Source organism: Lissotriton helveticus, chromosome 1_1 (assembly GCF_964261635.1).
Source record: "Lissotriton helveticus chromosome 1_1, aLisHel1.1, whole genome shotgun sequence".
NCBI lineage: Eukaryota > Metazoa > Chordata > Amphibia > Caudata > Salamandridae > Lissotriton > Lissotriton helveticus.
This window is the reverse complement of record NC_136057.1, coordinates 722,135,649-722,163,051: the sequence shown is the minus strand read 5'-3', so window position 1 is coordinate 722,163,051 and position 27,403 is coordinate 722,135,649. Positions and strand designations below refer to the sequence as shown.

At 40.2% G+C, this 27,403-nt stretch overlaps 1 long non-coding RNA gene across 1 annotated transcript in view; it reads left to right on the top strand.

The window, feature by feature from the left end:
- The window catches only part of LOC144770617 (uncharacterized), a 540,190-nt gene that overhangs the window by 374,082 nt on the left and 138,705 nt on the right, over positions 1–27,403 (top strand). The window contains exon 2 of the long non-coding RNA XR_013598956.1: positions 13,359–13,427. This is a non-coding gene — a long non-coding RNA (uncharacterized LOC144770617). The remainder of the gene's footprint in view (positions 1–13,358; positions 13,428–27,403) is intronic.

Genomic DNA, 27,403 nt, shown 5'->3' with positions numbered 1-27,403 from the left:
TTGCTCTTGACTCTGGATGGCTGGAGTTGCTGCAGTGCTTGATTTTGATACCTCATTTGAACCCAGTGTGACACCAAAGGTGTGGTGGCTTCAGTCTCTGGCTTGTTTGTGTGTTTTTTTGGAAAATATCATGCTCATTGTCTGATACATTTGTGTGCTTGATATGTCCTAGGTAGCCAATAATATGCCCAGGCATGGGTCCCTTGCTAGCTGTGCCACAGGATCTAAGCTATACCTGCCGGATGAGGCCTACCAACACTGAAACCAGTTTGGTGTTGCTGGTGTTCTCTTCTCGAGGGGCTCTCCCCTGGCTCTTTAAGATGAAGTGTCCCATCAGGAGCAGAGTCAGTACTGATGGCTTACGGTGGCCCTTGGTCTTGAGTGGCACTGTAAGCACAAACCGATGGATTGCCAGTGGTCTAAACTGTTTGCAAGCATTCTTCTCATCACCTTTTGCGTGTTCGTGGAACGTATGTCATTAAAAGCTTTTGGCATGTTGATGTTTCTATTGTATTGTTAAGGTTCTTGGGCTGTGAGAAATATTACATGTAAACGTCATTTCATGTCACAGTTGACAATCTCGGTCTTAAGTGAGTATCATGTTTGTATGATCCACAAGAATGCTACTTACTGTTAAATGTGTTGCAAAGTAGCATACGTAACATGCATGTGTCTTGGACCAATGAGGAGTCTTTTTTTATATGCTATTTTGTGTCTTTAAAACTGATTGGGCGAGTATTTATCAAATTGCGTAAATTGTCGTACAGCTGTTTTATATACTGTATCATTGATTTGTTTACCTTGATGGTCTTCGACCGAAATAAAGTATTTAAAAGACTACTACATATTGAGTAGGTTGCTGCTTATTTTGTTACCCTTGATGTGGCACGCTTGATTGCATATTGGTTGGTTATGTTGCTAAAAATCCATGTTTAATGTGAGCTGCGTCACTTGATGTGCACATCCTATTTGTGTTTCTGTAGAGAGTTTGAGAAAGTATGTTTCAAAATATGTGTACATGGGAATTTCGCCTGGTAAGCAATGTAGTATCTCGCATCAACATGTAATGGCGTTTTTAAAAATCGTTCTCATCATTTATAACCTTTGACACTTGACATTGCCTTGATGGCCCTTGCAATTGATTGTGAAACAATCCATGTTTTAATCTGCTGACCACTGCCGGCGTAAGAGTGCCTTTTTCAGATCCGTCTTCTTCGTTTGGCCATGGATGGGGATTGAGTGTAAATCTGGGGCCTTGACTCTTTCACTGTCACCCCGCACATCTGCGCTCAGTAGTGCTTTTCTACTGCTATTGATATGTCTAATTGATGTTTTTTTTGATGTTTTTGCAGGATTTTAGGATGGTCATGGTTTTCAGGGGTCCGTTTCATATCAGTTGTCTGTGTATATTTAATGGACAAATAAAATGTGTGTTAAATGAAGCCACGCAAAATGAATGTTTGTTTAATTGACTCAGATCCCCAGGTTGCACAAACCTGAAATATTAATACCTGGAAAATCAGTAATCACGTGGGAGTTTAGTCTGTTTAGTGAAAGTATTTTACTGAATTCCTCATCATCAGAATAAGTGTAGAAGGCAATGAAGGAAAAAGGCTTACTGTGCATATTCGCTTCCATTTTAGAAAACGGCATTTAGCTTTTGTTAATTAATCTGATTGTGCACACGTCGCCTTGATAGCGCTGCTCTTCTCAGCGTTGCTTAATAACCCATTCAATAGATATCGACTGCTCTTTCAATGTGGAGGCGGGCTCGGATTAAATTGGTCGTTCTGAGAAACACTATTGTATCTTAGCTTTTGGGACAATCTTTTCACAAAAGTAATTGCTAATTGGAAAGTAGATGTTGGATGTCCAAGTAGGTGATCATAAAACCAATGTCGCTTTTCAGGTTTAATAGCCTATCTTCATCAAATGATTATAAATTGATCATATTTGGGCAGAGGTGACTTGTGTTCTCCTTGACCAGAATCCTATTAGGAACTGAAGGTCATCGACATTATTCACACTAGGCAAAACACATTCCTTTCAATAGAAAGAAGCCACTGCAGAAGCATAGCATATTTTATTTAGAATCTGGTTTCAAAATAGCAAAACTCCATTCCATTCACCACAGTGTGGAGTACATCATGCTCATAATTACACTTAGTTTAGTTTATGTAGTTTTCACATCAAATATATAATCATTGGATTTAGAGTTATTGAAAAAACACTAACCTAAGGAGGGAACACCATCACAATGAGGCTGTTACCACTCATTACCATTACAATGCAAGTACCGTTACAACGCATAACCATTACCGCACAAAATTATAATGCATATGCCTTCACCACGAATTTCATTTTAAAGGCATGAATGGTAAAAGCATATATGTTTTAAATGTAAGTATTAAGGGGGTCATTATGAAGGTGGAAGGACATCAGCCCGTCCCCCATCGTATCGTATTTGGGACCACCCGCCTACAAGGCGGCAGTCCCACATGCTCATGTTTTGTATTGTGGCGGGTGCTGCGCTCTACAGCACCTGCCGCACGACAATACAGACACCCCACACATATGCCTGCTCTACGTAGCAAGCACCATGCAGTGCCTTCCACATTGTGTAGGGATATGTAGGTGGTGTCTGTGGTGCCCCCAGCGCCTATGTCCTTGGCCCAAGGCCATACGGGACCCTCTACAGGTTGACCACCGCAGAATGACTGGCAGAAAGGGATATTGTAATCCCTACGGCGGTGCCTGACAGGCTCTGCCGCCATTCTGGGACTACAGGAAGGTCCAACAGGCGGTCAGATACAGACTGCCTGTCGGGACCATGGTAGTCAGACTTTCCGACCACCACCCGTCCAGAAGCTGTTATAATATGATGGACCAAGATCCCTGTCGGTGGCAGTCTCCCTGCCGTCTGAATCAGGCCATAAGTGTTATATATATTAGAGAAGGTTTTTTAATAAAGGGTTTAGTGTGGGCATGGGTTGCATTTGAAATGTAATGTATATATATATATTTTTTAAATGGTTTAGGCTGGGGATTTTTAGGGATTAGGGTGGGATTGGGTATTGAAGTGGCAAGAATAATTTTAGGGTTTAGGGTCGGTATGGGTTTTGGGATGGCAAGGTAATTTTAGTGTTTAGAGTGGGTATGGGTTTTAGGTAGCAAGGATAGTTTTAGGGTTGAGGGCGGGTTTGGGTTTTTGGGTGGCAAGGGTAATTTTAGGGTTTAGGGTGGGTATGGTTTTTGGGTTGCAAGACAAACTTTAGGGTTTAGGGTGGGTATGGATTTTGGGATGGCAACCCCACACTAATTCTAAAAACACCCATCTAATTAAATCAAAGCCCCGGGGAGGTGGCGGCCCCCGTGGCTGCGGGGATCCATGCGGCTCTTGCAAAAGATTTACAATAAAGCCCTGGGGGTGGTGTTCCCCGGGACTTTGAGGGTCCGAGAGGCTCCCCCCATTTTAGAGGAAATAAGACTCGGTGAGGTGGTGGTTGCCGAAGCAGCAAGGGAGGCTGTACGGGCCTCCCTCACATATTTATCTTGAAAAGCCTAAGAGGTGATAGTTCCAGGGGCATAATGAGCCCCAGGAGGGCCCGTGAGCCCCTACTCCATTATTGAAACATTGCCCCTGGGACCTGGCCAACCCGGGTTCAGTTAATGAATGAAGCATGGGAGCCCGCGCTTTGTTGTTTTTACATTTTCGGCTGGATCCGCGGATCCTGCTGAAAATGAAAAACAAAAAATGCTTTCTTTGGCTCTGTGGGTACCCAGTGGGACCCCTCCAAGAGGCCTAGGGGTCTGGGTGTTTCTACCCTGCTCCCTTTTTTATTTTTTTTTATTTACATTTTTTGTGGGACTCAGTAGATGGCTACCAACACTTCCTGGTTGAAGTGTTGGCAGCCAATCAAATTTTACTTGGGTTTAAGTAGGCTGTTGGGCTCCAAGATATCTATATTTTTAAAACTTAAATATGTCTGAAACTACTAAATGGATATTCACCAAATTACAAAAAGCATGCTTTCTGTACCAACATCTAGCTTTCTGCCAAATTTGGTGTAATTATGTTCAGTAGTTCGGGCTGTATTTGTGTTAAAATAATGAAAAATCCCCATACACATAACACTGGAAAAACACATTTTGGGATGCCCCTCTTTCTCATCCCCCGCTTTACTGATCACCCGAAACTTTCAACACAGCAGCTGAACCAATAAGGGGAAGTTTTGTTGAAATTTTGTGAAGATTCGTTAAGCAGCACCAAAGTTATTGGCAAAACTAAAACTCTTTCCCTAAGGAAAATGTGGTCCTAACTATAACTACCTACTGGCGACTGCGAGGTTTTTCACACACACATATATATATATATATATATATATATATATATATATATATATATATATATATATATATATATATATATATATATATATATATATATATATATATATATACACACGCACATTCATATGCATTTATATATGCTTAAAAAAATATATATATATACATATATTTCAATATATATATATGTATATATAATATACAAACAAGTGTTTGCACCTAAGCATATGCCTTTACCCTGCAGGCTTTCATCACGTAAATTTATATGTTTTATACTTACCTGTAAAATACATATATTTACTGGAAAAATCTTTACAACAAATGCTCCTTTTACAGCAAATGTTCCTTTACCATTCATACTTTTACAACAACATTTGTTGTAAGACATAGGCGTTGTAAAAAATGTGTAGTAAAGGTTGTGCATGTTAATGGCATTCGTGCTGTAACGGACACGTTGTAACTGCATGTGTTACAACAGAATGTGTGGTTCTGTCATACATTCCAAATACCACAACAACTAAACTAGAACAGTCACAGTCTGAGTTCAGGATCATTGGAGCTTTACTAATACAGACAGTTTTCTTTTGTGTTGAACATAAACTGTTTGCTTTTCCATGTGTGGGGAGACAGTGTCACACATTATCTGTACTTATAGGCTGGTTTTACCTCTTGGCCAGGGTGCTATCTCTTAAATAGGGATTATAGTCAGTCATTAAATGAAAATGAGTGGGCAGTTGATGTTACTCTCCTTATACTACAGTAGTTTAAGAAGTTATTTTAGGGCAATGTGAATTTTTAATTGTACCCATGCGAATTTATGGAATTTCAGACTTAATACAGACATACAAGTTTCCCAGAATTTACCAAAGGTATTGTAGTTAATGTGCACCCAAATTCCTGCAGCCAAGAGTCCTATTCACAAGGACAGGACATTGTGCCACTGAGCCTGAAGGGAAACACGTTGGTAGCAGTTAGTCACATAATCTCTTTCCCCTATACCGAAGTCCCACCATCAGAGATCAGGGAGTGGAAAAGGAAAGTGCACCACCAAAAACAAGAGAAAACAAAACAAGAAACTACTGGTGTCAGCCAGAATGTTGATGCTGCAATTTAGAACCCCCTATTTTGCCTTTAACAATTTGTAAAAAGTTTCATAAATAGTGACCCTGGCAAACTTTGTTAAAAAGAATTTTATGGAACTGCAATCCATCTGGCTTTGCAGCTTCTAAAAAACCTAGTCTATAGATTGGTCTTCATAAACCAGGGCTTCCATTGATCATCTTTAGAAAATACATTTTAAAACTCCATGCTCGGAACTTTGAAAACCATTCCTCTTTTTGGGAAGTGTAATTGCTCTAAATGATTCTCCGATAACCTTGTTATACTCAAAAGTGAATAATTAGGTAAGGTGTGAGGTGGGATCCCATTTAAAAGCCTATAGCATTTTTAAAAGCTTCCAAATGACATGGTAAGAGGAAGAAGGAGAAAGTCAAAAAGTGGATCTTCAACAGTTAAAAATGATATCCAGGACTGTGAATTTTAAAGTCTCATTTCAAACACAAAGTAATGTTCGTAACTCATATTTGTTTTGTTTTTTCTATTTTTCTGGATTATAAAATATCTTCAAGAACTTATTTGAACCACTTGATGTCGTTATCATAAATAGCATTTCGTAAAACGGAAAGAGCCAATGTAACTTTTCCCTTCATGGATTGCCATTAATGAACTAGGGGTTTTGGGCTACATGTTCATGCTACCTAAAATGTCTAGCTGTATTTCCCAAGAGTCACTGCAGTAGTTCAGTTTGACAGTGAAGTAAGCCCTGCAATAGTCACTCAGTTTGTCTCTGTTAGCAGGACTGAACCCTTTTCTGCACTGTTAGACCAACAATGAGTTGTAACTATACAATCTTTTTGGGCTTCTGGGGTATAGTGGAGTTTATTGTCAGGCCTAATCCTTAGGCCTTTGTAGATGATCTTCTAGTTTAAATGTTTCAGAGAACATCTATTCTAAGATGAAAAAAACTGTTTATAAAAGATCCATGTCATAATGTACTCTTATCCTATTACTGAAGATATAACAAGGGTATTGCAGCCGCCTAAATCCTTCAGGAAAGGCAATAACAATTTCATTTTAATGGTCATTAATGGTAGAGGACAGTTGCTACTCTAGAAGTATTTGCATGTTTAATTGTTTCCTGTCTCAGACTGCACTGTACATTTTCTTTAAACCCTTTGAACTGGAAAATAAAGTACAGTGTGTTTCTCTCTTAGCACATGAATAGTAGGACATACTAAAATGTATCTTTGATTTTGGTATACTTGTGCAGAACTTCACATTTATAGGTGATCTGAATCTCTACTGCTGCATCGTCACAGACAAATATTTCCAAGAAATGATGAGAATTTACAATTGTAAGAGATAGCTGTAGTTTGAGATGACAATGTGATATTTTTATGAGAAGAAATTATTTACCATATTTCTTCAAAGCATGTCTGAAGCACTGGTAAAGAAGCCTTTTTCTTTTTATGGTTAGCTAACAATTGTTAGTTTATAAGTATCTGCTACCTATCAGTGCCAGCTGACTTGCTTATCAAAACGTAGTAAACCATAATTCTATTACAAAACATGATATGAAAACATGAGGGACACAATTTTAAAACTGGGCACATTACTTTCAGACTTCTTCAGCAGGCCTCAAAGTTAATTGACTCAAGACCAATCAGAAATCAAGATTCCTGGGATCCTATAGTTCAGAATGCCTCTGGGTCCTAACATGCTTGTACTCATGTTTTCTGAACCCCCAGAATACTTTTGTGTTCTATTCCATAATACAGATTGTGCAGACGCTAACTGTTGGTGATCTCAAGTGAGTCACCCCTCATATCCATGGGGTGTGGCCCCATGCAATGAGCCAGCACTTTGTCTTTGAGCTCCTGTGCTATTATAGAAACAGGCACAGAGGCAAAGGACGTGTCAGGGGACACACTGACTGTGCGCCACAAAGAGGTGGCGCACAGAGAGGGCACTCCTTGAGAGAGGCTACTTGAAGTGTGAAAAGAGAGTCCTATGGCTATTCCTCTGAAGGTAGGTGTAGTTACTAACTGTGCCTGCAGATAGATCTCTTCTCCCCCTTTGACAAGCAGGCCACATTGCTGCCTGCAAGGTGACAGATGAACCAGCTGCTTCAAACAACTTGCCCACCTTTCACTAATTTGCTCTCTTCAGGGAAGGAGTGAGTTCATAACAGCCTTAAGCAGCACATTATCGATGATAGGGTGCACTGATCAGGGCTGTGTTGAGCACACCGGTTTGAAGGTGCACCATGCTAAGGACCAGGGCAGTTCAACCTAAATATAATACGGCCTCTGGTAGTAAATGAAAGAACGACATTTACAATGTCAATTGGTCTGGCTTTTAAGGAAAGTTGTATGGTCATTTGTTGCTTTACAAGTAGATACCATAGGAACGGATATGAATGTGTGTGGAAGCACAGAAATGTCAAACAACATTGGTGTAAGTTAAAATGTCAGTGATAGTTGCACTGTTAAGCCATACCTAAAAATCCATGAAGGTTAACAACTGCCTTTCTCCTGTCTGTGCTGCTCTCAGAGAAAAACACCATAAATTATCTAGATATCTAAGACACTTTAATAACATTATAATGTCATGCACGTGCCCCTGACTGTTCAAGAATAAGCTTCTCGATAAATAAACAAAATTATCACAGCTGTTTGGAGGGCTACACATTTGGTGTAAGCACACGTCTGCTCATTCAAAACATGTACTCCTGGCTGCCAACATGTGGGTGGAGGCAACGCCCCTCTCCTGGTGACTTTCACATAATTGTCTGCTGTAAAGCCAGACCACAAAAACAACTTGTGGAAACGCACAAATCAGGGGAGAATCCACAATGAAAATTTCTCCGGATACAAGTTTGTCCGCAGTATTCCTTGTCAATGTAAAAAAGGGGTAATTTGGATCTATCAGTGTGATTTGTCATCTCTCCATTTAATTTGTTTCATTCTTTGCATTATTTATGAAACCCATGTAGAAATATTACTTTTATCATATTCCTGATCAGCATAGCGCATCATGCACAGTTGTATGTCAGAATATCATATACAAAACTGTCCTCTGACATAAGTATTCTCTTCTATGTGTCTTTTTATGAAAATATTGTTCCACTGAATGTAGATTGTCTTTTATTTACTCAAAAGGGTGGCATTTTTGTAAATGATGTTAAAGGCACAATATTTATGTCAGAGGCTACTTTGACATTGGTATTTTGATACCATGTCATCATCTTACGGTCTACGTCTAGTTTCCAGCATGCAATTTCTTTTAAACACTTGATTTTTCTTAATGTTGCCTTACTGCTTTGTAAAGGTCTCTCAGCTGCTGACAATGCCACAACCTATGCAGCCATCTCCCCATGGAATTCCCCTGCAATACTCTTTCATTTAATTTGTGTCCAGAGCATGATACATGCCGTTCAGAAATTATTTACTAGATCAAGTTAACCTTGTACTTCTGTGCACTTCACTGTTTACACTCGGCTTTAAACTGTACCTGCCTCTCTTCCCTGTTTCTCCTTAAACCAGGGTTGAATGGACATTTATGCTGTGTAGGGCACAGCCAATCTCTCACACCATTCCATAGCACGTTCAATGCAAGCATTATGGAGTTTGACTCATTCCGTTAATGAGTCAAGGCAGATCTGTTGAACTACAGTAACTAATTAAATGTATTTTAAGAATACATCTCTCCATCCTTCCCATGCAACCTTTGGCTTCTGCTAGCCAGGGAGCCTGCAGCATACACAATAATGCCCATTTGTGGTACTGGTTCAGGTTCACCTGATATATTGTTTAATTCAACTACCTCTCTGAGAACCTTAAACAGGTAGTGCCACAGCAGGGAGGGCTTCAAATCAGAGAACCTTTTCTCTTCCTCCAGCATATCTTCTTCCATTGGGCCCTCCACACCCCAATGATGCCTAGATATTTCATCATCTCCTTATCTATTCATAATAGAGGCATTGGGTGAGGGCTTTCATCCATTTATTTATAATTTTGGAGGCCTAGAAATCATACTGGGATTCTTACTGTTGGCCTTCAGAGCTTATCCCCCCACCAACCCCGACTGAGCATGCCAGAGACCTCCTCATCATCCCAGACAGCAAACTTACTCTGGCCTCTAAAATCAACATTGTCACCTATGCATGTTATGCAAGATATTCAAATGGCTCCCCCAGTACTCAAGGTGCACCATGACCCAGGCCTTTGTCACAAGCAGTTTGGATTACGGCAAAGCACTCTATGCAGGAACACCAGTGCACCTTATCCAGAAACTCCAGACCATTCAGAAATCCACCAGGCTCCTCCTCTACCACCCTCGAAGTATCCACCTCAGTCCCGACCTCAGGCAGCTGCACTGGCTCCTGGTCCAGAAATGTTGCCAGTTCAAGCTAATCACAAACATGCTGTAGCTGGAATCAGTTTAAATAAAACTCTGATTTCAAGTTGCAAGGACACAGGGCTGATCACCGCTTATAGTGTTTTAGCCCAACAGGTCAACGAAGCTTAGACGTTGTAGATCAGAAGGTCAGTTGCAAATCATCACATAAAGTTCAGTCTATAATGATATTTTTTAAAGATTTGAAGGTTTTTAATATTTCAAAGTTTACTAGATCATCTTTATTCAGGATAATATATTTTACTCATATTAATCTCAAAAGAATCACTTGTTTTCCGAATTGATAAAGAAATATTGGTGAATTCAATAAAAATGCAATGCATTAAAGTAAGTAAGTAGTAGGTAAGTACATTTTATTGTATATAGTTAATTAAAAGCTTTACAATTATTGTGCAAAAATCTTCGAACTGGCATTTAAAAAATAAGAAAAAATACATAGGCAATCTATACAATCATATTTTTAAACAAATTGACGTCTTGGGTTCTAAACTATTATTTACACCTCAGTCCTTTGGTTTTGAGCATTTGATCCCATGCCATGTTTTTCGGTGTTCTGTATTAAAAGGCTAACTTTCTGCAAGAATCTGGTAGCCCTGCATACTACTTGTAACAGTTGACTATTCAGTGCTAACACAACTGCTGGCTGACATGATCTAATTTGAAATGTGCTAAATGCGTGTTATAGATAGAAACGTCTCAGGTTATTCAGGTATGGGCAAATACACAGTAAATGAATCAGAGTTTCTTCCAATTGGCAACAGAGTCTGCAGAGTAATGTTGCCCATGTTTATTTCCATACAGGAACCTGATCTTTTGAGATAAATGTCCCCATCCGAGTTCGTAGTAACAGTCGTTGGGTAGCTGTTGTGATGTGATTGACTAAGTATGGTTGTGGGGAACATCTCTCGTACAAAGCTAATACCGTCCAGCTGTGTTTTTTCTTTGCTAGTGCGGCTTTATCTACTATCCAGGCTTTTTGTTTTGCCGCATTATTGGCTTTTTTTTTTAAAGGTGTAATTGGTTTTCCATGCTTCTTGCATTTTGAGGTTTATCAATGCTTCTTTTAGGACTGTATTCCAGGCGTTTTTTACTTTTGTTTGATTCTTTATTTCGATCCAACAGTGACCCATCAGCGAATCCTCTTGTGCTGCTTTTAATTTCCAGCACGTTTTTATTATTGCAGCTTGTCTTACTAAATGCTGGTTTGATAGCCCAAATTCCAGACGTACTTGTGCTTGTGATACAAACTTCGGAATCTGGAAGATGTATTTGAATAACTCTGATTGTTGTAGATTCATGAAGTTTGCGTCTAAGCCTCTGAATAATTCGGAACCGTACGTGAGGGTTAGGAGAAATTTAGCTGCGATTACTTTTAACAAGTATAAGTTGGTTGCACACTTCAGTTTTGTTTTTAGTAAATTTAGAGCGAAACGTAGTTTGTTAGCCTGGGCTTTTCTATACAGTAAATTATCTTTTAGAGTCCACCTTGAGTCTACCACTACTCCTAGGTACTTGTATGTGAGACTTTGCTCTATGTTGTTACCTGCTGCATGCCATTTGAATTTTTGCCGCCCTGTACTTGATGAAAAACAGATGCCCCTCTCGTTTTTTATGATTGATAAGCAAACCGTGCGCCCTGGTGTATTCATGCAACCTTGTGATGGAGCGTTGTAGGCCCAAAGAGGTCTGGCTGCATAGGACGATGTCATCTGCGTACTACATTCTACTTATTTTGTGATGTGCTAGCTTTGGGGGATCACTTTGAATTTCCGAAATCCTCTTATTTGAATCCCTGACCATCTCATGTTACAAATAAGATGCATGTTAATGCATTCTGGAGTCACGTACGAGCACATCGTGCTATCCCGTGTATCCTCCCATTCAGATACAACAGTAATAATAAAGAGTTCAGCTTTTCAAATAATTTCTGGAATGTATTTCAGTATATTCTGAAATGATTATATTCTACATAAATGAAATCTTTTTTGGCTTTCCAGCTCTGACAAAATCAACTTTATCATTAGCATTTGTGAATACAGACCTTAATGTCGCTTGTTAAAGATTTCTTAGAAACGCGGTCAATGCAGTCCACAGCTCCTGCTTGTTGACAAATGCCAAAGAAAACTGAATTCTGGCTGGTGTGCTTTAGCAAGAAAAGAGGCCACAGGTCTCACAGATTTAAATGAAAATACCTTTCAAATGGGAGAGTCAGTGGCTTAGTAAAGCACAGTACCCTGGCATGACAGCTCCTGACTGAGCCCGAAGGGGGGAAGGCTCCACGTAGTTTGCAGAGGGGCACCTCAATCTTTGTTACGCTATTGGTGAGAGTACTTGTACACTCCCTTTAGAAAGCAGTGCACAGTACCCATTTCAAAAGATCTACATAGCTAACATCTTCTCTTAATGTATCCATTGAATTACAGATACAACTCAAAGGGAGCAGGCTCAGGAGGGAACTGAAGACATTATTTCAATACAATACATATAGGGTCACCCACCATCTTCATTCTAGCTCATGCACCTCATTCTATCAGTCAGTTCCCTAAAGGTGGCCTGCACCTCCTATTAACATAAGACCCAACACCATCACTGTAGGCTTTCCCCACAATAATTCATCTCACTAACATGCCTTCACCGTTTAATAGGTATCCGAGGGTGCGGCTTTTCTTTTAGGCATATATGAGCATATTCACGACTTACTGAGGAACATCTTTACGGAGAAGGGGGTCGTAGATGGGCATGTGGAAGGAAGACCGAGATGATGATTTAGCAGTGTTTCCATGAGCTGCTTTCAGAGGCCATTGCCCAAACCCGTTTCTATGGCTCTTAAACAATAGGGCACTGGATTTAGATAAATATGTCTCTTTTGGGAGGAGAGTGAGCTAAGGCTAATTGAGAAGGAAGTTTGTTGTAATGGATTAGAAAAGCATTTTGCAGCTGTTCCCTCGTAATTAAAGCACTATTAGAATTCACATTGGGACCCTTTACATGCGTGCCAGTTATCCAAATGCAAGTGTGCAGCATAAATGAGAATATGTTCATGGCACCTACACTGTACTCTTGAGTTGTTTTCACAACATAACGTATAACTTTCGATCGGAAACAAATGGAGAAATTTGCATGTGTGAAAAGAGGTCATAAGTGGAAAAAAAAAGTAGTCGGTGTGCTAACTTCAGTAACCCGTTAAACCACGTTAAATTCATTATATCATGATAGGGCTCTGCATGGGTAATATTGGAACCTACAGAAAAGGATTTATTACCATGGTGTGAAATTACAGCATGACAACTGTTTTAAACTAAATTGATAACTACCAAAGGGAAATTAGAAAATGGGTAACATACACTCATCATTACTTGCAAAGAGAAGAACTTTAAAAAGAAGTGCACACTTCTTGAAATGGCACGAAAAGCAAATTAATGGGTGCGGTTTCAATGTTTATCATTATTTGAAATAAACTTAAATTATTGTATATTAATCCAGAACAATGGTATACAATAACTAAAATATAATACCCCTTTTTATTTTTGCAGACTAAGTTGTACCTGTCAACACAAGGATGCAGAAGTGAATAAGACCTAGTGATGGGAATTCTTTTAATGGTGAGTTTATTTTGTTTGAAAGAATCGCTTTTGACAAATCCTTACAGGCAGCCAAAACTTGTAGGAGGATCTTTCTTGTCTGTTTTTCAGAGACTTGGCTGTGAACCTCTGAATGTAAAGGAAAGTGACAGTGCTGTGTTCTCAGAGGTTGTCGGTATTTAAAGAGATTTGACGTGCACAACAAAATACTGAATATTTTTAGACGCACTGCTGGCAATATCTTTTTGATGGAATTGTAACTTAGACATATGTAACTGATTGACAGCAAATCTTCACAGAGAGAAAAGACATATTTGACAGTAAGACCGATCCAAATATGTGTTTCATGTACTTGTAAGCAAAAGGTAATCTATTTAACTGTTCTATGAAGTTTCGGATGATCACATAGTGTGTCTATCTAACCTGAAGCCATGAGTAGCAGAGGCTGAACCCCTAATAAAAAGAAATAAAACAAAAAGGCCATATTGACTTTGTCCACTAACTTTTTAAAGTAGCACTATACCTGCTGCACAGTCCAAAAGGCATCGGTCTCTATTTTACATGTAAGTGCAAACACCACCCATGGAGACCTGGTAGTGTAACGGAACGATTCTCTTGGTATTAGTCAGTGCTTAACTTGTAAAACAATAAGCTTGTGCTTGGCCCAAAGTTCTGCTCCTCATTCATAATCCATCCAAGACTAGATGCTTCTTTCCCCTATATTACACTTTTTCAAGTTCTTTTCCATCCAAGCTTTCTTTGTCTATTTTTTTCTTCCTCGTTTTTTCCTTCTGTGTTTTCCTCTCTCATGCTCTGGTGACCGTTTAATGAGAAAAAATAAAGGTCGGTGCCCAAAAATGAGTGCCGGTGGGTCCCACCAGCTCAAGTTAAGCATGCAGGTATTCATTTTTGAACAGTGAACAGTCTTAAAAAGATGTCCTGTTTGATCTTGTGTTTCAGTTGCAAGGGGCAATTAGATATTTATTATCTGGTTTGGTAAAGACCATGTAGAGGAGCGCCACCTGCTCCTTTTATGTTTTAATGCATGCAACAATAACCCATAATGCTCTGACTGCCACGCTCAAAGAAACTGAATTAATGATGTAATTCTTGAATTTTAATCTCCCACAGAAGCAATACTAGAATGAATGTTAAGCTATAACATCTCAAGTATTCTCTGTAAACTGGTCTGTGTTTGACTTCTAGCCTGATTAGATTAGATTAAAATACTTGTAAAGCGCATGGCTGCCTCGGCAAAGAGGCGTCCCAGCGCTGGAGCAAGACTAAGCAGGGAACCAGACCTAAGGGATTAGACCTGAGAAAAGAGCCAGGTCTTCACAAGACGTCTGCAGGCCTGATGATCAGGGTTACTGTGAATGTGTAACCTGTTGTGCTTCATAGGTGTCATAGTCTCTGTAACTATAGTAACTTTTTACTCTTCTTTCTTTAAGTACAGGAAAGACATAAAAACATATAGAAAGACTGTGTGAGGAGCTTTGGAGGGTGGCTGGCGGACGGATTGGGGCAGGAGCAAAGCAAGGGTCTGTGATGACTATGGGTCCGCTCTGCTCATTAGCCCTTAGTTGAAGGCACCAGTTTGTTTTAGCTTCTCAAACCTTCCATGAACTGTGTATCTATACTAGCTGGTTAAACAAAATGCATTGAGTGGTGTATCAAGAGTGTGTGGGTGCAGTCCGCCCTGGGTGGCATGGTTTTGGGGGCGGGCGTCCAACGCAGGAATTGCCAGCCGCCCGTTGCCATTACAGCCGCCATGGGGCAGCAAATGCTGGGACCGCCAAGGGTGGCAAATGGCCTAGCTACACCGCTGCATATATTTGAGGCTTATTTAGAACCACATGCCCAATTCACACTATAACTGACTAGTTTTCCCCAACAAGCCTCTGTCTTAGAAAGGAATTTAGCTAGCGTTACATATGTACCCGGCTCGTGCACATACATTACGGTGCTGGACGCACCTGACCTGCATAGCATAGGTATGTCCAAATGTGTACAACCAGTTTATATACTTGACTCTATCAAATGTAACTTTCTGATCCTGTAGCTGGTGTTATTTCTCCTCCATAGTTCAATTGAATTTTATTTACATTCTCATCATTGCCATCCTTAGTACACTGAAAATCACCTACAAATGTTAACAGATTATTTCCTCCCCTAAATAATCTTGTAAGGTGAATTCAAGTCATTCTTATCAGGATAGGTCAAAATACGTGTACTAGTTATTGCAATGGAAATGTAAAATATGGTGCTTTCTAGAGTACCAACAAGCTTCCTAAATGCAGTCTTTGTGTTTTTGAAGATAATCATGTAACAGAGAAGGGAATACAACTAAAGGCCTTTTACAAACTCAATTTGAAACATATTATTGCGATCAGTGGTAACTATGCACTATTGCTCGTAACTCTTTAGGAATAGAAAGTGCTGGTGCATTTGGAAGCAGATAATAATTCCAATGTCATAGCTTTCTCTAAGGTAAGCCTCCCCATTCTTTCATTATGCTGTATTGGTATAAAGGTAGAGCATGTGTTGACACATGCTACCTACCTTTCTACTGGGAGGGATTTTATTTTTAAAACCCTGCATACATGATTTGGAGAAGGAAAGGAAATGTAACATACTTTTTACACCCGATATGCTGACCCTTCTATTCATATAAAGATTTTAGAGTAGGACGCAGTATTTTTTTAGTTTAGGGCACGAGATTTCCAGTATTCCTAAAGTTTGTATTTCATTGCAAGGATGAACATTACACTTGCTAACGGGCATTTTGTATTGCTCTCCAACCCTGCGGTAACAGAAAGCATTGTTATTTTTTGATAATGTGGCTCAGGAGGATTTAGCTGAAGCAAAGCCAGGGTGATCCATTCAATCTGCCCGTCACTCAAGTTGAAAGGTTTTCTTTGGTAATGTAAGTAAACCATCATCTCAGTATTTCAAGAACTGTCATGTAGACATTAAGATTGGTTTGAAAAGTTTCATTTACAATTTTGCAAACAATGAAATACAACTTGCGTACACAACAGTATGACTATCAAACAGAGAAGACGACTGTATACTTATTGGGAAACACAAGCCATTTCTTTTCTACAAGATACCTTTACACAACAATCAATAAAAATACGGTCACTTCAGGAATAAACTCAAGATCTGGCTTTTTGACTAAGTCCAGCAATCGAGTGCCTGTAAACCCTCACAGGTGATAAACCGTGCTTTACATGTACTGATTGGTTGATTGACTGACATGACTAAAAATTTAGTTTTGCTCAGTAAATATATATCCGGTCAGCGATTGCAGCAGGCAAGTGGCTCATGATCTAGGTCCCAATCCGTCAGTAAATATCTTAGGGGAAGAGTCGAGACCGAGGCAGCTTTGATTTTGTATTTGCAAATAGAATAACGATTTGCATACCCTTTGTCGACACTTGCACAAAATCACCTGAGGCAGACAATTTGTTTGTGTAAAGTTAATGGATCTCCTTCCAATTCCCATAATAATGAGCGATATGTATATATGCCATTTTTGGCACATATGTCTTGACCAGAGTTGAAGAGTGGTTAGCACAAGCGGACAGGATTTATTTGTCAAAGGAGTTGATTGACTATTGCAAAATCTTATCTCATTTGATATGTTGGTGTCCAAGTTTTAGCATCCTAATTAGTTTTCAAATTCCATATGGATGTTAAGTTTCTCATCTTGTTACTGGATTTTAGTTCAGGCTTAGAGACAGCTTTAACCATCTTGCCAACATTGTGTAATAAAAACAAACTGTAAAGAAAAAATGTATACACCAAAACCGGTCCCTGCTTGCTTGTTTCCACTCTAGTGAGGACCTGGCTCAGCAGTGCGGGCTGGACTTTTCTCATGAGGAGCAAGGTCAAGACTGATTTGCATATGGCTGGGTCCAAACTGAGGTGGCATGGTGACCAAGAAACTAGGGACTAAACCCAGATCTGTGAGTCGGGGTGAATGTTTGCATTGTTCAGCATTCCGTCAATCTGTTGTTTTCACTTTTAGAAAGTTGGCACTTTTGTTCTCTAACCATTTGGTGCATGAAGCCTGTTCCTGGATCACATGACTAGGTCTGAGTGGCAGTTGGCCTTTGTGTATTCCTTCCAGACAGCATCATAATGGAGGGTGTTGGCAGGATGGGCAATCTCTGATCTGATAGGCTGGGTCTAGGGCAGGGAGGTAGGTAAGTTCAGACACCTCACCTCGTTAGGGAGAAACTCAAAATGTTTCTCCCAACCAGGTATAAATATTGGACCCACAGAACCACTCTCCAGATCACTTCCAGATATGTGGAAGACTCAGGAGAAGGGCTGTTGTGCTCTCCTACTGCTCTGCTGCAAGAAGCACTGCTCTGCTTCCAAAGGAAGAAGGACTGGACTGGCACCTTGAATCCAGGACCACCAGAGTGACTCCAAGGACTAGCTGGCTGGCCTTATGATCAGAGCCTCAGGGACAGAAAAGGCTCCAACCATCTTTCACCTGGACTCTGCCGGCTGTGAATCCTAACCACCCAAGTGTTCCCTCCGCTGTTCTGGACCCTTGGAAGTGGGGATAAAGGTGTTCTGCCAACCCAGCTGTGGTCTTCATCAAAACCGATGCAACCCGACACACAAACCTGCAATGCGGCCCTCGCAGCTAACTGACAGAAATTGACATGGATCTTGCAGCTCTTCATCGAAACCAATGCAATGCGGCGCAGCTCGACGTGGGACCCCACATCACACCTTGGAACTGCAGCTGCGCAACACCCTGCACCAAGCACATTAGGTACAATTTTCAGCCAGCCTAACCTGAACTTATAAATTCGACCCGGTCCAGCGTAACCACAGTTATGCGTCTCTTGCTCTTAAGCACTATTTTTACCAAAATATTTAGAATTACATACCTCCGGTTCTACTGATTGGATTTTTCTTTTGATTTAAAAAAAGTTTGTGTTTTCACTTCATCACTGTTCAAGTGCTGCTTCAATACTTTACACATTGCCTCTAAGTTAAACCTGCCTGCTTTTGTTTCAAGTTAAAAGACGGTTAGGCACAGGTTAATTTAGTGGGGGGGTTTTGGTTTGTTTGTGGTTCACCCTGATGAGGATTGTCGCTGTTGGTTGAATTATGTTTCACCCCCCTCAACCTACAACCTAGTTTCTCAATGTTGTCCCAAATGGAAGTTAGCATTTACCAGCTGGCCTAGTATAATCCTGTGTTAGCCAATTAGACTACCAGCCCCTCTACAGTAAAAATGACACTGGGGAATTTTTACTGTCAGAAAGTGCAAAACACAAGATCATTACCTTCTTTTTAATATTCTGCACCCTGCTTAAGTACTTTCAAGGCCTACATTAGGGTTGACCTACAAACATTATAAAGGGAGGCTTGGAATTAGGAAAAAGGTTTATTTTTCCATGTTAACTTGGCGGTTTAAAAGCTGCCTGACTAGGCTGCAATGGCAGACCTACAGCTGTGTTTTCTGTTTGTCACTGCAGTGATGGCACAATAAGCGCTGCAGTCCACTGGTGACATTTATCTTACAAGCCCTGGCTACACTTTGTACTATATTCTAGAGATTTCCAGGTATGTTAAATATGCCAATCTGGTGTTAGCCAATTGCTGATACACTTTTAGGGGTCCAAGCACATGCGCTGGGGTCTGGTCAGCAGGGCCCAGTGAACTCCAGAGTTTACAAGCCAGCATTATCAGTCCAAAAATGTGAGGGGGGTCATACAAAAGAGGTATTTCCTTCCATAGGACTTCTGGAAACATGAGAATGTGCATGCTGCAGGGTACCAGGCCTCAGTAGAGACATAAGGCATGTTTTCAGGGTTACAAGGTGGATTGCACAATATAGTCCTTCAGTCCATATGTGACATTCACTTTTAGATGCCATAGGTGTAGTTATTGCACCATATACAAAGGCGGTTTAGTAAATTAAAATATGCCAAATCAGGCTTTAGGGCAATTTTGACTTTGTTTTAGGGGTCAGAGCACATACATTGGGCTCTGGATAACAGTATCACAGTGTTGCAGTTCAAAAGTTACAGCGGGTGAGTCTAAAAAAAAAGAAGAAAACCATGGGTGTTCCCCTATGAAGGGGGCACTTTGCAACACAAACATAGATCCGCTTTGGGTGTGCCCTATTCCTCCATTGGACTGTTCAACCTTAATTCACATTTTACTTCTGCTCGCCACAACATACAGTATGGAGCAATGAGTCAGCTCACTTCAGCAATTGGCTCTTGCAGTGTGCCTGATGTGTATATCTGCCTAAAAAGTAGTGTACTTTGCTAATGCTATCTTCTTTCTTTTCTTTATATGTTTTTTTATTTTATTATACATCCTAGTGTGTTTAAAATATGTCTTTGAATTACAGGAATTCAAAGCCAATAGTACCATTTCTTTGCATAATTTACAATCATAATTTTCTATAAAGTGCATTTGAACTAACAGTATTTTCATTCCTGTTAGGAGTGGTCTGTCTTTCTGGAAGCAGTTGTACTGTTCAATTAAAATGTATACGATTGTTATTTAAAAAACAATTATAAAAGGCCTATGTAGGCCACTTTTAGGTGTTTCTGTTTTTGGTTTTTTTATTTTTGTGGCACGTGTTTTCAAGTAAAGTGAAATGCAACCATTACAGCAGCCTGCCAATGTTGGCTTTGTCAATACTTGCTTTGTGTGTACCTTGTTTCTTGCACCTCTATCACCTCTGGCAGTGTTGAGTCTTACAAAGTTCTAGGCTACCCTTGGAGCAGTCAAGGGTGCCAACAGGACAACAAGACTTAAATCCTTGTGCAAGCTGTGATACAAACGGGTTTGCTAGGTCAGTGTTACACTTTAGGCTTCAGGGTGGATATGCTAAAAATACTTACAAGAAGGGCTAAAAAAAAAAACAATTCCAGCTCATTTTATGCTTGCACTGACCCAGTCAAAGGATTGTTTTCTAGAGTCACTGCTCCTCGTAGTCTATAGGTAGCCTTAGTACAAGCTCAGGTATAGCCCATAGCGGCAATTACCATATCACCTAAATGTACCTACCTCCACCTAGTGTCTTACATATATAAAATTGTATATTCCACTTTAAAACTGAACTGCCATCCCTGATACTATAAAAATGAGTTTGTAACATGTAGAGGTATCAATTCAAAAAACGTAATTCCTGTCTTCCTTTTTATGTTGTTTCAAATGTTGGCAACTTATGTTTAAAAGGGCAAAGCCATGGTATTTAAAACATGTTCTAAGGGCACAATAATCCTCACTCAGGAACAGACAGAAGTTTATGACAAAATCGGAAGCGCAAACAATGCATGACATTGTGGTTGCTCCATGCAGATATTTCTTTGGGTAAAACCGGAAGCAAAAACTGATAGTTTCAGAGTTTTGCATCTCAAAGCGGGAAAACCTAGAATTACCGAGCAATTCACCCTTACAGCATGCGGGACCCATAATGATGCAGCTGTGCCTCAACTGACTAAAAAAGAACGTTTTGGTAAGTCGACGCGCAGGATTACAGTATCATTGTACCGTGTCACTGACAATGTGCTCCATGGTAGGGTAAGGGCTTGTGTCACTTTGGACAGATTATTGTCACTGAGAGCTCATGATCAAAGCTACCAGCAAACAGTCATTGAACTAATCACTATAACATATTTCAGATTGAACTAGTAAAGATATCTGTGTACATATTTAACCTCAAATGCACTAAGACCATTAGACAGCACGTTGGAATTCATGAAATCTGAATACCAAATCAGTTTTGACCCAACTTCATAACCAAGGATTATACTCAAGTTACACGATTATTGACTATTAAGAGGGGAATTCTAAATGCATTTTAATAATCTGTAAACCTTTGAGGGTTATTTGCAGTATACTAAGGAAGGAAGGGGTGAGAATATAAAGTACAATTTACCTATGGTTGAGAACATAGCCTGTACACTTAATTAAAAAGTTCAATTTGATATACTTACATTTATTTTGACATATCTATGCTATGCAAGTCATGTGTACCATAGAGAGACCGATTCCAGTGTAGGAAAGAAGCCCTATGTGGACAACATGTCACTGGTGTCCCTTCAGCATGGTTTTCTGAATGAGCTTCAAATATATAGATTATTTTATTAAGAAAATCTGGGTGCAGAATTACAATGAGTTCCTCAGGGGCGTAACTGGTATTGGTGGCCCTGGCTCATAATGGGTACAATAGCAGAGGGTGTAGATGCTTGTGCAAACTCTTTCTATAGTACAGGTCTTGTTGGTGCACATTTTGCTTGAGGGTATTCATGAGGGGGCATTCCCACATTGGCATGGGGACAAGGTCCTATGCAAACCAGGAAATCCCTTAACTCTGAACCCACGCTGTATTACAAATGCTGGTGGAGAGGCTAAGGAGTTGTCGGGGGCACACTGATTGCACACCAAATATAGGCGATGCACAATCAATGGGCTCTCTTTGGGAGCCCCTCTGAATGCACCAAATGGTGACAAAGGGACTCCCGCGACATCCCCTTGCAAGTGAACGCAGTCACTCACTGCACCCACCTGTAGGGGATCTCAGCCTCTCTTTAAAATGCAGAATGGGTTTCCTTCTGCATAGTGAAAGGCAGATTGAAGAATTAAAACAGCCAGCAGGTCTTTTATTAATGAGCAGCATGCAGGGCAGGTGCTAGCTTGTGGCTGCACTGGGGATATCACATTTTCTGTACCAGGGTGCACCATTTTAGCCTGCGCTTGATGCAACCAAGTGGGCCACAGTGAAAACAAGAGAGTAAGCACGAATGGTAATAGAGATCCACGGCACTGGTTTTCGGTTTCAGACTTAAGTAAGACTAGTGCTGGACCTCATTTGCTACATACAGTGATCAGGTATTGTTTCTATATGCTATGTGATATACTTGCATGTACTAAATCTGTTTTGGGCCTAAGGTCCTACGGTCAGATACAATGCTATTGCATCCCTTCTTGACTGGGTGTGTGCTACAAATGTTGCTTGTCCTGGAACATGCATTAGATAGAGGGGCCAACTGTATATTGTAACTCCACCTGCCGGCCTTCAGACGCTCTAGTGGAAAGTTTTTCATCAATGTCACAAATAGCAATGTTCCCAAATATCTTCAGGGATCCAGATAGATGTATGTGAACCTTTGTGTATGTCATGAGCAGCTTTGAAATAGATTATCTTGTAATGGAGGTATTTTGTTAGCAGTCACAAATATTTTGTAATTGAGCTTCTGTAAGCTGATATTAAGCTATTATCATGTTTTGCGCACCTTGTTGAATACTAAAATTAATATGTCTCTGAAAGAAGCAGGAAGAGAGCAACTGTGTTTCATTAATGAACTTATCTAAAAGGAAAAAATAAGATACTTTTGTAAGGCTGTTAAAAATGTAACCCAGTACTCTAAAGTTTACAACTTTGGTTGGTTTTCGTAAATAAATTAATTGAATACATGAATCAATTAATCAAATCATGTGAGCATGCCAATAAAGCTGTAATCCACATGAAGTACAGAAGTAAAAAGTTAGAGACGTAAAAAGTATGTTAAGGATTTATCTAACAAACCATAATACCATCTTCCATCTAATTAATCATCCATGATTGCAGTGCAATTGTGTCATTGTATGTGATAGTGATTTATCATACAGGCAGGGAATCTCCATCAAAGCTGACATAATTCTATTTTTGAGAATTCCCCAAGATAAAAGTATGGGGACTGTTGCTTGGCAACTCCTGAGAAAATAGGGCAAAATGAAGTAAAACATACTTTTGATTTTATATCTACCATCATCTTGAATGATCAACACCAGGGAATGTAAATGTGGGGTAATCTAAAACCTTTTGAGCCAATGTATACGCTTCTGTGACAATCCTTTGATTATTTTGGTTGCCCACTAAAAAGGGCACAAAATGCACATGAGCCAAGCAGGTCCTGGTTAGTGCAGATTTGCCACAGTTTTAATGGTTAGAAAACCAGAGTTTATTAAAGGCACAGAGGCTGATATTATGCATAATCCCTTCATTGCCCTCATAAACAACAGCAACAATTAAACTCAGAATCAAAATCAGAACATTAAACATACTGAAACTTCTAAGAACATTCATATAACCTTGGAACCTGCAGCCATCGTCCTTCTTTTTGCTGCGAAATATCTCAAAGTTCAATCCAACTCATATATAAAAAATAACTCTTCTGCTGTTTTTTCGTAATTGTTTTCCATAATATTAACACTCTTTTTTCTTTAGACTCCTTCCTAATTTTATCCTGTAAAACAAAAATTCAAACACATCAATAGGGTTGGAAGGACCATGGGAGGGTTATTAGCCTGTGTGTCTTTAATAAAATATTGAATTTTTAACAATTAAAGCAGTGGAAAATCTGCATTTTATGTCAAGTCATGGAGGCCAATATTATGTATGTTCAATGCCCATCCATAATATTATCTACAGTATTTTCCACAGGTGTAAAGTAACAAATCTTAAATGTTGTATGATTAGACCAATCTACTGCCTTCATTATACCACTAAGACTACTGCATGTCATATAAGCCTTGCTCTCCTTTGCCCTCTAGCAGAATGTTCACCATAATGACTCACATCCATGCCTGCCTTACTCATTACCTCTCTAACCCATCTAGCTAGTGCAAGTGTAGAGACTGCACAATAAGGATGTCTAAAATATATCAACATCTGAGTACATCCATTAGCTCTCAACCCGAAAGGTCTTCTCTCATACTCCTTCAAAGACCTTACCAAACATAAGCTATCATGAACCTTTATTCTAGGGTATAGAATCTTCCTTGACATTATCTTTGCGTGCTTTATTACCTCAAAACTCACACTCCCTGGTTGAAAATATCTTTGATACTTCCAAAGCCCTTATTTCTGAGCTCCTCCTAAATGAAAACAAAAAAAAGCAAATCAATCATCTTCCAAGATAATAACTTCAAAAGAAGCAGTCTCCTCCTAGTTTCTGTTCTGATGGTGAGTGTCCTTTCCCTCTGGGAGAGCTACAGCATTTGTTGGACCCCAGCTATAACAAAGCCTAGGAAGGAGCTCCTTTGCGGTGATTTGAACTCTGATTTTTGTGTGTTGACGATGAAGCTCAGGCTCTAAAGATTTCTTGAATTATTTCTGCTTGATTGCCAGATGGTGCTCCTTGTCCATCTTTTCTACCAGGTAGAGGTTGTTTAGCACCCCCATATGTGCAAAGAAACTGGCACCACTGCCTCTTTGTCTAGAAGGGTTTCCACTTCGTGATCTAGAAGCAGCATGTCTTCTTCTGAAAAGGATTTGGGGGTGGGGCCCTTCCTCTATCTTGGTGTTCCATAGAACTTTATCTGAAAGTCCACTATGGTCTGCAGCACCCAAGCATCGCCCATCATCTCCCTTCATCTGTGTAAAAATAATCACAACCTTCCACTCTTGGTTGGGAAAAAGAGATAGTCTCTACTGTGAATCCACCTGGCACGTTTCTTCCACTGCAAAAAGTTCCTCCTTTCCCCCGGCCTCTGCAGATGACTTGGGTTGGAAAGAACCTGCCAAATCTTTTCTGGTCCTGCCATTGGAATGTTTTTTTATGCTTGGTACTGCTGGGAGACTGAATAGTATGGATGGCCTGTTGAGCATACTCCTATACTATCGGCCCTTCGGAAACATTCTGGTCAAACATTTTCCAAATAGACTGTTGAATAGAAGGTGGTGACAACTTTGCTGAGTTTTTTTAATTAAGAGACTCCCAAAGTGACTGCCCTCAGCCACTAAATTGCTTCAGCGGTAGCCGACTCGCACATCTTTGGGACAATCTTTATTATAAAGGAATGCATCTTTCTGTGGATAATCAGCAGCGAGAAGTCTGTTTCTTAGGAAACATGAACTGCCGGCATCCCGACAGGGTGCCCTGGGTGATTAGGTTGCAAAGTTTCCCTGGGCTCCTCTGCTATATCCAGATTCTTAGTTAGGAGGCCACAATGCACAAGATCTTATCTTGTCATTATTTGCAGAAGCAGTCAGTCCCTTTTTTGTCTCTTTCCCAAATTTGGTAATGCATATGGAAGTGTCTTGCCATCTATCTTGCGTGTTGAGTCCACTTTCTCCTCTGGGGATGGTCTGCTTTAATGTGTCACCTGTCTTTATCCAAAATCTTCCTAATCATCCTGCTTACTTATTGGTCTACTTCTGCCACCACAATCCAATCCGCAGACTGTAGATGGTATATATCTACCGGGTCCAAAGGTGTTTCTTTTTTCCAGTCGGAACATCTGAGGAGTTGTTTTCCCCCATGGGACGTTTGGGACTGCAGGTATTTCAATGAAGTGAAAGAGTTTGCCTGATTTTTGGCTGATCAAAAATTGATCAGTATGAGGGTTAATTTCAAAGTTAGCTGGGAATCGGGTGGCAATTGTTGAGTGGGGAGGATAAAAGAAGCTGACAGGCCTGTATAACGCGAACACATTCCAACTCTGTAGCTGCAGGCATTTCTAATGTCAACTACAAGAACTCCAAAATGCTAACCTAAGGTCAGGAGGTCTTTCTTTCTCCTTTTGAATCATAACCTATGGATTCAACTAGCCTCATCTTTAACGACGTCGTAACGTATACCATCTTTAGGGGGGGGGGGAAATCTTCGAAAAACTACAGAAAAGTTACATTCTATTCTTGATCCGCTTCTGTGTCTTCATTTTGTGTGCAGGTTAAGTGCTTTGAAGCTTATAGACATAAGAACTGCAAACATGACATCTATTGAGGTGATCCTCCATATGTGAACCAGCAAAGGAGAGATCTATGCTGCTTTAACAGTGACCTAAAATGCTTAACTGTTTATAGGATGTTTACTTTTTGGGAGTTCATTATTTGGGGTTCGCCTTGGAGGCGTAAACCTTCATTAAGATATTTGGGAAACTGATGATTCGGCCATTAACGGAAATTACCCATCGGTGAAATCTGCATATAGAAAATGACCCGAAATGAAGGAAAACCATGTGGTAACTGGTGGAGAAGAACGGATTCTGCCATTTTCAACTTCAAAGGGTCATGTCTGTAATAGTGTGCTAATAGTACCTCTATAAAGCAGTGCATCCTGCAGTGTCTGCAGCTCTTACAATGATGTAGTCAGTATTAAAATCAAAGTTTAAATGCTGCTTTGAGCCTGATGTCGTAGAAGCCATTAGTTATTTAAATTCAGCTTTCTAGCTATTAAAACAAGAGCATGGCCAAAGAAAGCGCTGCCATTAGAAGGCCGCCTGCAGGAGAGGATGAACTCACGGGCTGAGGCGTCAAAGGATGGCTAGAGGCAAGGGACTCGGGGGAGCCAGCTGGCCACTACTCACTTTTATAGCAATAAGTGAAGTTTAATTAACACTTGGAAAATATACAACAAACGAGGTTAAATGGAAAAATGTCAATTTAGAGAGCTAAAGTCGAAACTATGAGCAAGACAAAGAACCAGTGTCGAATGGAGTCATGCACAGCGCGGTCAGATGTGTTCTGGAGTCTGCTTTTCTGCTTCGGGCCCGTGCTGCGCTCTTAGAAAGACACTTGTCGCTCGCGCGAGGCCCTACGGCATTGACATTCTCTCCCCATCGCCTGTTGAGCAGGTATAGCTTTTAGCATTCAGAATATTCTCGAAGCTGAAGCGCTGCCCCTTTTCAGCATTTACTGTAACTAGATGCTCAAACGCGAGCCCCACAACCTATTTACGATATATGAAATGTATTTTGTATACGCAAATATTGCACCTACCTATTTACTATGTCCCACGTTAGTGACGTTCCTGGCTGTATCTAGTTGTGCGATCATACTGCCGCTCTTGAAACTGTTCGTTATTTTTGGTTTCGGTTTTTCGGCACATCCCTTTCAGCAGTTGTGAAAAAATCAGTGTGGCTGGTAAATGCACGAAACAACACACGGAGGCGTTTAGTGGTGAATGCTGATTTGCATGATTTTGCTAAATAAGATGCACGGTTGTCTTCGACTAGGAATG